General features: G+C 39.7%; 1 protein-coding gene and 1 long non-coding RNA gene across 2 annotated transcripts in view; both read right to left on the reverse strand.

Annotated features, from left to right (window-relative positions):
• LOC127673293 (uncharacterized) overlaps positions 1–14,637 on the reverse strand; it is an 882,259-nt gene that overhangs the window by 447,921 nt on the left and 419,701 nt on the right. The window lies entirely within an intron of this gene.
• LOC127672349 (uncharacterized) overlaps positions 4,386–14,637 on the reverse strand; it is a 35,844-nt gene continuing 25,592 nt past the window's right edge. Inside the window, exon 3 of the long non-coding RNA XR_007974966.1 lies at positions 4,386–4,421. This is a non-coding gene — a long non-coding RNA (uncharacterized LOC127672349). The remainder of the gene's footprint in view (positions 4,422–14,637) is intronic.

Raw genomic sequence — 14,637 nt, forward strand, 5'->3', positions numbered from 1 at the left:
TGTAAATAAGAGCCGTCCAAATGAAACATGGCACATTCTATCGTGGGATTAGTAGTGGGAAATAGACAACAGCGAGAGGTGCACAATCTGCCCAGCTCTTGTGCTGATTAAGGCCAATTGTACATAGAAAGGTTGTGTGCAATGTTTGTCTGAGAACTAAGTGGTCAAAGGCAGGGTAAAAACCGGAGTTGGGATTAAATAATTTCTACACCATCCACATATACAACTCCTGCCCACCCCCACATACACAAATAATAAATGTAATTTTAAAGGGGGTTAAAGCACTTGTTAGTAAACATGAGGATCCACGTTCGATCACCAGAACCCATGTGGTAGGACAATAAACTGCGCAGTCACTATCCTCTGGCCTCTATAAATGCACACTAACACACACATATGAACACAGAATAAATTAATGTAATTATTAATTAATTAACTAATTAAAGGTTTTTCACATCATCTCTTGTTGGCCCAGACTCACTTCTGTCTTTGGTTTACATAGCTCGCTTCCCCACATCTACCTCTCCTTATCTCATGCCTATCATGCTTACATGTGTTTCTCCTCCCTAATCTCCACGTTTAAATCTATATTAAACTCTTTATAAACTATTGTTCTGGTGACTAGACAGATGGTCCCCAGGTTAAAAGAACTCATTGTGCAATCATGAGGCCTGGAGTCCAAATTCCAGCATCCTCTAAACACCCATGAGTATAGCTTCCAGGAAACAGATATTGTCTTAGGCAGAAATAATGAAAAACTGCCAGTGATTTTGAGGAAAAAACACCTACAAATGTATGGCAAAAATGCAAAAACTCTGTTCTTTTAAAATATAGCCCACAAAAGAGTTAGAACCTGGGTTATGAATAAAAAGGAAGTAAGTGAAAATCCTGGTTCCTTTCCTACCATGTAACCCAACCAAGTACCATTATTATCTCTACAAATCTGTTTCTTGCTGAGTATGCCAAATGTATATGCTGCTTCTCAATATCAAAAGGGAAACCACTTATCAAAGAGTCCTGGAACATAGTCCATACAGGGTAATTTATTAATTATTAAATTTTGGGACAAATGTTAAAAAGACAAGCAGTGTTTCATGTTTATTTTTAACTGTCAGACACAAGGCTTAATATCCTGACTTAAAGTTGAGACTGAGATATAAAAGGAATTACAAAAAGCCATTTTGCCAAGGACAAATGCTAAGTAAAAATATCTAGTACTATGGAAATATAATTTACATAGGCACAATCATAAGTTTATTAGAATAATTTGATGCATCACCTCAAAGTTTTTATTATTACAAAGATATGGTTTTATTTTCATAAACAATAAAGGGAAAACAACACATTAAAAAAAGAGAGCAAAGGTAGGAATGTAGAATATTACTAGGTTGCTTTACTTTCCAACTTAAGAACCAAAATACAACAGAGGAATAACTCCTCATACAAAAATGGTAGAAAACATCACACTAAAGATAATAAAACACCTCTCGTTCCTGAACACTTCAAAAAACAGACTTCCCTGAGATCTTAGTTTTCCTGTCTGGAAACAAGAAGCCCCAATAAGTTATTTCATCACCACAATCCTATTTCCAACATCAAAGCAAAACCTAGGAAAGCCACTCTGGTGGCTTTCTCATTCTCAGAACTTTATTTTTATTTTATTCTAGACATACAGAGAAACTACTTAAAAAGTTAAATAAATTCTGATTAGGTGCACAGAAGGCTGTAGCAGCACAACACAGCTCCTAGGTGCAGGTGGGGCCCTGGGGGCTGTGTCCCAAACAATCTTATACTCAGGTGGTCTCTGCGTACATGTCTGTACATGTCTGCTCAATCCAGAGCCTAACTTCTAAACTGACTCTTAGTACATTTATTTAATTTTGATGCTATGTCTAATATTGATCCAGAGAATGAAATACCATGAAAAGTAAAAGGCATTGGAAGACAATTTCTAGACAGGATTGGCTACAAACTTAATAAAAAAGTATCTAGTTGTTTTATGAATAGCAAATATTTTCACAAGTGTCAAAGGAATTAAAGTGCTTAAGATACAAAAACATACATTATAATGTTGAAACAAGAATATATTATCAAGTTATTATAGCCATTTTTTCTAAGGAGAGGAAAATCTCCTTTCATCAATTTTCAATAGCAAGTTGAACTCAAACATTTCCTCTAATATTTGGCTTCTGATCATCTGCTCAGATTTAGAAATGAAGGAGATTTAAGTATAAAAGGTTGTTAAATATTATAAAACCCAGTGGCTGAAAAGAGGCAAAGAACAGACAGTGATGGAAAGCAAGACAAAAGAAGATTGCCGGCTCCTTGCTACTTTCAAAGAACAAGTGCCTACCAAGTCCAAAATCTCGATGCAGACTGTTTAAAAAATCAGCCAACTTAGACTCACCCACCAGACTGAGCGACAAAGGAACTTAGACACACTATTAAATATATACATCTGAGGGTTTTCTCATTTTGACAGATGTTCAGGAAGTATTTACTTAGTGTTCAACATGCCACTAGTACTGTGTATTTCCTTCAGCTACACATTTCTTGCTTTTTAGAATTCAAGTTTTTATCTTTTTATAATACCATCTAGAGGGGCTAGAGAGATGGCTCAGTGGTTAAGAGCACCAACTGCTCTTTCAGAGGTCCTGAGTTCAAATCCCAGCAACCACGCGGTGGCTCACTACCATCTGCAATGTTATCAAATGTCCCTTTTTGGTGTGTCTGAAGACAGCTACAGTGTACTCGTATACATAAAATAAATAAATCTTTTTAAAAAAATAATACCATATAAAAAATCCAGAAAGATAAAGCAACGTTGTACAAAGGTGTGCTTAAGAAACTAACTACAAACAATGAAGCAAGGCCTAAACAAGTTCAGGAAGTTACCCCATGATATACTGACAAAAATCACTAACTCTCAAAATTTTCTGAAAACAGATAACAGCTAATAAAAGCCTTAGAAAACTTGAAAAACTGATAGATAGATAGATAGATAGATAGATAGATAGATAGATAGATAGATAGATAGATAGACACTGTAAGCAGATGATTACAATCAAGAAAGACTAATTCCAGAAAAGAAATCCAGATGCCCAGACTCTGTTTTGCCTCATCTGGGTCTTTTATAAAATAATCCCAGTGTTTTATATCTGACAAAACAGGGAACCAAAGTAACTTGGATAAAACCAAACTCTAGATCCTTTCTACTGTGCTATATATCGGTCTTCTGGTAAATGCTTCTCTAAAAGAATGATTTTTTAAAAAAAGATTTGTGGTTTTAACAATTTATTCTACAAGGAAACCAATGAGAAAGAATTTCCAATTTCTTTCAAATTGTAATGCAAGGAATAAAAACCACATAAAGGTCTTATGAATGTAAAGAGACACTGTTTTCTAAAACAGCTATGAAAATATTTCTTCTAAAAAACAAGTTCACTCAAATGAGGCATTTAGATTCTGGTTCCAAAAGAGGTTGTGTCCTTTCTTAAATCAGGGTTTCCCTTCTCTGTAGCCTTCCCTTGAAAATACTGTTCTCCTGGTGCTATCTCCCAAAGGCTGGGATTAGGTACCGTGTCTACCTTTAAATTCTTAAAAATACTGAAGAACACAAACTTCAGTGTCTTCACTGTGACATAAGCCAAATGACTAATAACTTATCTAGTTAATATGAAAACAATTCACACCATGCTTTTCAATCCCAATCTAAATTTATACACAGTAGATTGGGTTTCAGGAAAACACCATCATCCAATTCCAGAAAACATAACTATGCACTGGTCATCTGCTCAGATTTAGATTTTGTTGTGATTCAAGTTGTCCCTTGTAGAAGTTTGGACCTAGGTCTTCTTCCCAGCCCCATGCTCCCAGAAATAAAACTCAGACTCAAAATATGTGTACTTACAAACATCTTGGCCTTATAGCTAGTCTTCTCTGACTAGGCCACCATAATGTATTATAACCCACTTACTCAAATCTACTTTCTGACACATGACTACTTACCTGGGCTCAGGTACCATGTGTCAATCTCTTCACATTTTCTTAGGCAAATATCTCATCCCTGGCTCTATCCCAGAATTCTTTCTGCCTTCTGAATGTCTCATCTAGTATTCTACACTTTCCTATAGGCTGTAGTTTTCTTTTAGTAAAATACACAAGATATTCTCTCTACAGTCACTAGCATCCTTAAAACCTTCAACTTCAAATTGTTAATTATTCTAATTCTACTTGTACTTCTAAGGTACCAACACCACCAGCAACATCCAGAGCTTACCATGGCTTTTAAACACTCATGTGTACCTGCTTCTCCTTTCAGGATTTTATTTTGGTAATACTGCCACTCCAGCTGGATGTTAGTGCCAGGATGAAAAGGTGACCTTCCTGTGCCATGGTTGCTGACAGAGCCACTGTTTTTCCTGTGAGAAAAAGAAATTGAATTGTTTCTCTAAGTACAAAAGGATGTTAAGGTCATGTAATGGAATTTTTTCATGGAATTTTAATTATATAACATTTGTTCTTTAATCACTTATGCATTAAATCTTAAAAAGCATCACCATATAACATCACCTAATTTTTTTTTAAGACAGGGTCTTCTGAAATTCTCTATGTAAACCAGGCTGGCCAGGAACCCACTGATGTTCACCTGCTAGGATTAAAAGCATGCACCACGCGTGGCTCCAGCAATGTTTCTGATAAACCGACTCAATCTAAAACAGCACACCCCTTTGGAGCAGATCTCTGCAGATCCACAAAGATGTACTGTCTTATAGTGTTGCTATGCAGACAAATAGATGACAAGTTTTATTGCTGATGCTATAACAATTCCTAAAATTTTATCTGTGATTATTAAGTTCTTTAATAGTGGAACTTCTATTAGGTCCTTTTCTGATAGTCAAAACTGCAATGAAAAGTCTGCCAGTCCCCAAGTGTCACAGTTAAGCATTGGGGTTCTGTCTAAGCTCCACCCCACACCTACCTGGCAATAGCCAGGTATGCCCTGCCCCAGAGATCTGGCCCAGTATAAGAGGGGCTACTTGCTCCTCCTCTTTCTCGTTTTGCTCTCAGCTCTTCCACATTCTCACCTCTCTGCCCCTGGGGCTCTTCCTTCCTCCCTCCACGTGGTCATGTCCGGCCTCCACTCCACTCTCTCTATTCTCTCTCTCTCTCTCTCTGTTCTCTCTCTCTCTCTCTCTCTCTCTCTCTCTCTCTCTCTCTGCCTCTCTCTCTACCACTAACTTCCATCCCCTACTCTGAATAAACTCTATTCTATACCATGCCTGTGTGTGTGTGTGGTCCCTCAGGCGCAGAGGTGCCCAGGCAAGGGCCCGCCTGGACACCTTCCCCCACGCCGCCTACCCACACTCACCTAACCCCCTATACTCTCCCCTTTTAAGCCCTTTCATTAAGTGCTCTTAGATGGCAGCCAGACATTCTCCTACACAGAGCCAAGAGGTTGTAATACAACCAAAGGTCATAAAAAGGGAACTAGGATTTATTATAGGTGTTAGGACAGAAGATAAAATATTGACTGGGTTTATCTATACAAAATTTCACTTATAACTTAGTCATGGTTTTAAACTTCCTATTAACCTGTAGTGAAGACAAATGATAGATGTCTAGCTAGATGATTACTTCTAATGGATATGCATGTAAACATTCTCTTTTGTAAACTTCTTATTTCAATCGGTGATTTGATATTTTGTGTGAACTTATGATGAACTTTGTAACATGTGATTATGTATTCTGAAAGATGTTTTAAGGGCTGAAGACAAAGAGAAGAGAGAAAAGAAGAATTTAGGTTTGAGGAACAGAGCTGAGAGAAGAACTGAACTGAGGAGAAGTTTTTAGTCATAATAGAACAAGATTAGAAGGAGAATAGGAGAATGGAGAGTGGAATAACTTAGAAACTATAGGTAACATAAAATAACTAAGAGAACAATGTGCAGGATGCAGAGGGAAAGAAGAAAAAAAAAAGATGTTGCAGAGAACAGAAGGAGCAGGCAGGCTTTGCCTTGCCATAGGAGAGGACAGGTCCCATGGTAAGGACAAAACAGGCTTAGACTTATTAAAAGAAACAAAGCTTTTTTTTTTTTTTTTTTTTTTTTTACAAACATGGATTTAATTCATAGCATTAAAAGGGTGGAAACTTTTTCTTTCTCAATGCAATAAATATTTTTCATCCAGAATGAGTGAGTTCTTTCTGCACCAGTGCTGGTCTTTTGCTCCATATGCATATGTAAGTATGGATGTGTGTGTAAGTATGTGATTGTGAGAATGTATGCATGTGTGTGTGTTATGGTTTTAAACTTTCTATGAACCTGTAGAGAAGACAAATGATAGATGTCTAGCTAGATAATTACTTCTAATGGATATGCATGTAAACATTCTCTGTTGTAAACTTGTGTTAGTGTAAAATTGTGAGAATGCATGCAAGCTGGGATCAGATGTGCATGTAGGTATGAATTTGTGTGAAAATGTGTAAATGAAATCTCTGTTATGTTTGAAGCTGTGTATAAATTTCTGTGAGATTATGCATATTCACTTATGTAAAAGTTTTTCTTTCTGCAAGTGTTATTCTCTTCTCCTGGTTCAATAGAAGGTTATTGCTTCTAACTTCTGCCCTAGACTGACAAGCAAGAGGCATCTGAACAATGGGGTAAAGACTCTAGCAACTAATCCTGTCCTTAATCTCCTGCTGTTTTAGGGTGAAGTGCTAAGTGCTTGAGACTCTCTAGCTTCAGAGGAAAGCAGAAGGCAGGTCAGCTACATTAGCATAGTAACTTAGACTTAGATAAGTAACCCTTTTATTATGCAGCAACTCTAAATTTTCCATAAGACAAAGTCTTACCCCCTCTGATGCACTTCCACCTTCTGCTGCCTCAAGAAGAACCAAGAAGAAAGAAACACCTCTGCTGGGGCTGGCTCCTGACAGAAGACTTATCCACTGTGATGCTTTGAATAAGAATGGCCCTCATAGGCTCATGGGTTTAAATGCTTGTCCCATAGGGAGTGGCACTATTAGGAGGTGTGGTGTTATTATGGCTTCTCCTTTATATAATAGGCTAAACTTATCTTTCTTTCCCTCTCCAATTATTTTTAAATTTTTAGTTTAATTATTTTTATGATTTCCTTCTATTCCCAGGACCCCAGGAAAGACAGAACAAATCATGGTACTCCAAGGCTCAGGATGACTTACAGATAGAAATCCCAAGGGTTTGCTGTTGCGTTCAAAGCCCTTCAAGTCCTCTGGAAGGGGTTGTTCTGCTTTCTGTCCATGTTTTTCACCCACATGGGGCTGCCTCCTCTGTCTGCCCACAAGGAGCCTACAGGCACTGGCATTCTTCACTTGCTCATTCCTTCTTTCTTCTCCAGCAGGACTCTGTTTCTCCTCTAGGCCCCAAGATGTCCTGTGAAGTCCCCCATCCTCTCCTGCATTCAGTAATTGCCCATCCACTGCACTCTCCTTTCTAACTCCCCCATACAACACTCCGTTTTTGTTCAGTCCTGTTGTGGGTTGGTTAACAATCTGATGTTAATTTTGCTTCCTCAGGAGGGATTGCTGCCTCAGGCTGGCAGTCCAACAAGTGCTGAGGTATGAATCTTATCCCCATTTTAACTGGTCAATAAAGGATAGAGTCTGGGACTGAGCAGTGGAGGGGAAGGTAGGACTGGAGGTTCAATAGTGGGGGCAGGTAGAGAAGGAAAAGAGGACTGGAGGGGAAGGAGAGAGGACACAGGAGGAGAATGCACAATGAGAGAACCATGTAGCCAGGAGATACCACAAGTAGGAAGGGGTCCTTATAGCTGGGGAATAAGTTAGTATCATCTTGTTCCTGCCCAGTCTAGCCATACAGCTTATAATTATAATAGCTAGATTGTGTGTTTTTTTTTATAAGGGATTATTGGGCTTGGAAATTCCAGCCACACTTTCCTTTTCAAATTCCAGATGTTCTTTCTTCTACTTTCCTCAAAAGAATTGTTATTTCTTCCTAATTCCACATTGTTTCTCTGTAATTTATAGATGTTTAAAATATTTTTACTAGATCTGGAAAGTCACCAAGTGTTCTGGTTGAAAGAAATAGGCCCCTGTTCAGGTCACAGAGCTTCATAGGAATGAGAAGCTGAACTTACCAAAACAGGCTGCCTTAATAAATCAGCCTGCTCTTATTTTTTTCCTAAACAGAAAGATTTACATATGTACTATTGAACTAGCCTATTAGTGTAGAATCTTATAAATATAAGAAAATCCAGTGTTTTCCAATTAAAACATATCCATCTATTCAAATAGAAATCATTTTATCAGTTTAGCATAAGCACTTAATACCATAAATAGATCATATATATCCATTTATATAAAAAACCACATATATTATAATATGGTATATTTTATACACAAACATACACACACACACACACATATATTTCATTTAAATCCATTGAGAATGGACTTAAGCTAGTAATGGATCATATCAGTAGAAATTTTGTCTATACCCATTACTTGACATGCAGTACCTCATTTATAATATACAAATAACATCACATTGCTTACTAGAGGAACAATGGATAGTGGTGAAGAGATTATGATGACAACAAATCCAGGTTGTGTAATGCAGAAAATTAACCTGTATGCCACACCTGCCCAGGGACCAGGTAACTTCCTGGAATGCTGGAAGTTATAATTCTTAGAAAATCACTAAATCAAATGGGAAAATAATGTCTTATATGTTTGTCCTTATAAACCCCTACAACACATGGTTTTGAGGCTGTTCTCAGCTGGAAAATTCCAGGAAATGGTCCTGAACAAAGTCTTTTCCTTGGTCAATATTTAATATTTAAAGCTAACTTTATATTTGGTCCAGAATGCTGGAGCTGGTTTTTCTGGCCAATCTCAAGGTTATCCGTTGATGTAGAATAGTTTTCATACCATCATCACAATTGTTCACTTGATTACCAAAGACACCTAAGGTCATAGGTAAGGAGTTCTGTTGTCAGGTGAAGTGGTACTATAGGAGAATAGCCCCAGTTAAATGACTGTAAAGGATAATGCATGTCAAAATCACTAGAAGTCCATAGAAAGGGCCAGGCATTGCAGCAGCTCCCTGATCTCTGATCTTGTTAGAAGCCAGAAGTCTGTCTTCTCACTGTGCTTGGCTCTGGATGGCTTTTGTCCAGGGACAAGAGAACAGCGTCCAAGCTTGATGAGGATGGCTTTAGATAAGCTGTTTTCTGTCATGGACTTTTAAATGCACCTAAGTGAAGAAAACCACTGCTAAGGGCTCTACTGCAGATATCCACCCATTCCAGGCTCAATCGGCCAAGCTTAATCCAGCTTTTGATAAGGGATTGTCAAATTTAGTCTCAGAGTCTCAGAGCACACCTGGGGTTTGACAACAGGAGAATGGTCATATAGACAATAAATGTAGCTATATCAGGGTCATGACTTTTAGGCTGCCCCAAGAGGTGTGTTACAAAATAACACATAAGGCAAATGGCCCTGAAGGCAACCCCCTAGTGCATTGTTTATTTTGAATAAAAATAACAATGCCTCTTCTTGCTTGTGAATTACTGTGTCAGGCTCTTAGCCATCCTCTCTCTGCATATAGTAGACTGCAGCTTTAGTAATTCATTTTAATAGATTCCCACTACCTTTGAATCCATTTCTGTTACAAAAAATAAAAGACATTTGTAGAAGCCTTCCCATCCTAGAGCTGAGCATGGGCTTCTCTCCCTTATTACCATAAATGAGCCTGTCTTACAACCTGTTGCTTAGCACAATGCAGAGCAACTGTGAAGGATCTTATCAATATCTGATAAATAAATGAATGGCTGAGATTTCACATAAAACAAAAGCCAGCCCTTCTGAATTCTATGGACTGACTCCAGGGAATGAGGAGCTTATTTCCTCTTCTTATGAGCAGTAATTATTTAAAAAAAAGTTTTTCAATTCTCAAATTACAAGCTTCATACATTGTAAATTTCAAAATACTCCATATGGTATAAAGCTCTTTTCAAAAGATACAGCATACATTTTAGAGTAAAATTAACCAAAGTGAGGCTTGAAATGAGCATAGCTGTGCAGAGAGCTGGCAAGAGTGTCACCAGAGCAGGAAGGGCATGCAGATTGTCATCTGAGGGAGCTCACAGGGAAACTGGCCACCCCTTAGCAACATCTGCAAAGAAAGGAAGAAAATACCTGGTGACATCACAGGCTCCTAGCACAGGTAGGGTGTTCTAGAGGTGTGTGGTGTCATGACGGCCTGTGCTGGCCTCGTTTATCTACCTGGGTCATTTGAACAAAGCACTCCCTGGCTTGGCTTTGTTGTGACTAGAATTTGGAACCAATCCCCTGGCTCTGTCCCCACAGTTTTTGCTTCTGCGGCATAGCGTGGGTATGTAGGGACACAGACAGAATCCTGTGGCAATCAAGGATAGACTGTTCCTTCTCTGAGCCATAGGCTTCCCTAGGAAGGAGCCTTGGCCAAGTGTTTGTGTGTCTCTAGAACCAAGTATAGCGTCTGGCAACCAGCAGGCTTTTGTGAATAAATGACAAATCACAGAGACACATTATGGGAAACACAGGGCTTTTGTGGTGTCAGAATGCTCAATAGCAGATCACTGTGTTGTAGTACTCTTTAGTTTCTGAGCTTACAAAACTAATTTCCTAGCTTTCCTAGGAGCTTTCACCTTGTGGGCATGGCAGAAATCGTTAGCCCATTTGCCTTTCAGGCAGCTGTCCTGACAACCATGCTCCCTGCTCTTGTAAAAAATCACAGGGTTTCTGATTTTATCTTAGACACTTAAAACTCAGAATGTGCAGAGTGACTACTGTTTTCCTCATCAAATACAAACAGGCCATACCCATTTGCTTCTATATCCAAATTTACCCTACATCACACACACACACACACACACACACACACACACACACACTCACACAAACACACATGAACTATATACTCACACACTCAAACTCATCCACACTCACACATATATATACCTTCTTGATTCTTTGAGACTGGTGCCCAGCCAGCTCTAAGATCTGTGTGTCTCCCTCTTACTCCACAGTACTAAGGTTGCAAACACATCAGCACCATGGCTAGTTTTCAGGTGTTTTGCTGCACCAAGGCTTCTCTAAGTAGGAGCATACCAGATCCTCTCTGCCACATCCCCGGAGCTTCCTTTCCTCAATGGTTGGCTTCACTGAAGGAACTCTACTTTCAGACAGGAATTTCCTGACTTTGCCTCTTGCGTTGACACCCTGCTAATGGCCTGTCACAACCCCAGTTACTTTTTTAGGGAAGTCTCCTGTTCTCTGAGCATGTGGATACCATGGGTAGGGCTGCCCTTCAGTTCCTCTGATCTCTGAAGTCCTTTTCTTCCTGCTTTTGGGATGATCTACCACCATTTACAGTGTTGATAGAAATCCCAAGATAACTATTTTTGGAAATTACAAATAGATTTATGGAGTGTGTCAAAATAGTGAAGGGATTCTGATTTGATAAAGTCTGAGAAATAATACAGATTCAAAAGATGATTTTGCCATCTGTTTAATTTAAAGAAAGAGGATTTCACAGCTTGCTTGAGGTCTAGCTAAAGTAGCTGTGCTGACCTGCCTGGTATCACCACTGGGAAAGGAGAATTCCTGCTCTAAAGCTGACATATGCAGAGGAAGACTCTGCCTGATCTGAATAGAGAAAAGTATTCTTTTCTGAACTAAATTGCAAAACTCTCTGGGCCCCACAGTTCCCTTTTAGCAACACTGTTATCCCCACCCCACCTCCACCCTCCATGTTTGTTGTGATTTCTCTTACCTTTAGATTGCTAATTAAGGACATAGCTCCTTGCCTCTGTCCTGACTCTTAGCACAGAATATGAGACAGAGAAACCTCTTCAAGTGTTTTAGTCCTCTGTCTTGCCCTGTGTCCCCCTTGGGTGCAGTGGGTGAGAAGGCCTGGAGCTCAGACTCTGGGAGCAAGTGAGAATGGTGCGGCAAGCTCGTTTATTCTCCGGGAGCGCCCTTTTTGCCCTCCACAGGTGTTCCATCGGTCCCAAGCAACCATGTCCTCCAAGTGTAGCTCCCGACTGGCTGTCACTGTCTGCGGCACCAATCCCTAAGCTCTCACGCAGGCTTCAGTTGGTCCCTCATATGGGAGTTACCTCCACAGCTGCGCGGCCCCACTCACTGTTTATGTGGAAGTGGCCACAGCCTTGTCAGTGAAGCCTGCTGTTTCTCCTACATTCAGGAATGCTGGCCGGATGCCTGTTTTCTTCATAGGGTGGCTCAGATTATTTTGAAAAGCACGCATGTTTTTCCAGTTTGAAACGTAGGCATGTTGACATGCTTCCTCAGTGTAAAGCAAGAGCTCTGCATACCGACGTTAGTGAATTCAGGAGAAGAAACTGTGAATGATTTTTCTAAGAAATGCTGTTTGCAGCTTGCCAATACATATCAAACTTTCATCCAGCCTACAACCAAGTTAGTAATGTGCTTTGAGATCTTTATGATTGTTATGCTTACTTACAGTGTAGTCAACCTATTCAGAATTAATTGTCCTTTAAGAAAAACAATGTATTCAATCTTACTATGCTTTGGCCTCCCTAATGTATGATATACTCTATTTCTCCTTAATGATTCATTGATTCCTCAATCAGAGCAATGTATTTGTGCAAAAGATGTAGGGGCTAGAACTATGACCATTTGCTGGAAGCAGTAAGGTTTGAACATTTCCCTCCAATGTTGAAAGCAGTATGTGGGCATACACTAATAATAATACCTGGTTTTTGTCCTTGGGTGGTATTCTGAGTCAATAGGGTCAGAGAAACAATTTTTCCCTTTATGAAACCTCTGTGAAAACTTAAGACAAAAGTTCCTCATTCCTTTCCACACCATATTTGCTCCGCTGTTTAATTAATAGATTGGATAGAATGGCCTTTGTTCAAGAGATCGGGTCAAAGGTATTCAGACAAACCGATCAGACTCACTCTAGGGTAAATAACACCAAGGGTCAGCTTCCTTTCTTAGCATCTGTGATGTTCCCTCCAAGATGAATTGGCCTAACAATCAAGTCCCCACACTTTGGAGGGGTGTATATGAAGGAGTCAATGAAGGATTTAGCAGGATGATGAAGTAGGGGGAGTATAGGTTGTTAGGTGAGAATATAGGTGAGTTAGGTGAGTGTGGCTAGGCGGCGTGGGGGAAGGTGTCCAGGCGGGCCCTTGCCTGGGCACCTCTGCCCCTGAGGGACCACACACACACAGACACGGTATAGAATAGAGTTTATTCAGAATAGGGGATGGGAGTTAGTGGGAGAGAGAGAGAGAGAGAGAGAGAGAGAGAGAGAGAGAGAGAGAGAGAGAGAGAGAGAGAGAGAGAGAAAGGGAGGAGGAGAGAGTGGAGGCCAGCCATGACCACGTGGAGGGGGGGGATGGAGCCCCAGGGGCAGAGAGGTGAGAGTATGTGGGAGAGCGGAGAGCATAGAGAGAGAGGAGGAGCAAGTAGCTCCTCTTATAGTGGGCCAGATCTTTGGAGTGGGGCATACCTGGCTATTGCCAGGTAGGTGTGGAGTGGAGCTTAGACAAAACCCCAACAGTAGGGATTCGAGGTACTGCCTTTCATGGAAGCATTTCCTGTTCACCCACTAATCAAAGATTGAGCAATGGCCTATTATAATGTTTGAGCAAGTCTGCTGGCTCCCAGAAACAGCTGTTAGATATGTTCCTTCTTCCATGCTGTGTGTGTGTGTGTGTGTGTGTTTGGGGTGGGATTAATTATTTTAAAAATACTGAAAGGAGCTCACAAGTTGATTTGTAATTAGATAAGCTAAAAATTATTTTTAGAATTTTATCCCAAGACAGTGTGTTTTGGACTTACGATAGTATGACCACAATACAGATTCAGCAGTAACACACTTTGCATGTTGAATTTTCATCTTTTCTTGATCTGGTGCTGTGTCTCTTTGGGGTTCTTTACATTTTGCTCATGATTCTTTTGTTTTCCTTTAATGTGGAATCTGTGTTTTAAATTACTTTGAAATATTTCAGCATCTGAGAATGATTTGTGACTAGTAGTTCTGTAAAAACTTGAATTTATGGTATTTTATCTTCCCTTCTTTTGTTTTTGTTTGATCTTGAGGAGAGAAGTTTGTAAGCTGATGTGGCCAGCTGTGGGGGCCTCACCTCCTGTTGAGTGGATTTCCTTTTCATCAACTGTTATTCATACTATACATTTCTCCCTGAATCTGTTATGTCAAATTGTTTTTCTAAGATTTATACATAACACTGTATTAGGCTTCTTTTTTTGCCACTGGGACAAAATACCTTAGAGAAACTCTTTAAAAGGAAGTAAGTTTTATTCTGGCTGGTAGTTTTAGAGATTCAGCCTGTGGTGAGGTGTAGCATCATGGCTAAAGGCTGAGGCAGAATAAGGTCCCTGAAGGTCAGGAAGCAGAAAGTCAGCAAGCCCCAGAGACAGAATTTACTTCCCAAAGGCCTGTCCGCAGTGAACTGCTTTCTCCTAGCAGCTGCACTTTCTAATATGCCCTGTGGGCTGTGCTGTTATCAATTACTCATTGATGAAGTCAGGGGTTTCATGAATCAATCATAAAAGCCCATAAATGGGCATCCAAGATTTCA

Source organism: Apodemus sylvaticus, chromosome 22 (genome assembly GCF_947179515.1).
Source record: "Apodemus sylvaticus chromosome 22, mApoSyl1.1, whole genome shotgun sequence".
In the NCBI taxonomy this organism is placed as follows: domain Eukaryota; kingdom Metazoa; phylum Chordata; class Mammalia; order Rodentia; family Muridae; genus Apodemus; species Apodemus sylvaticus.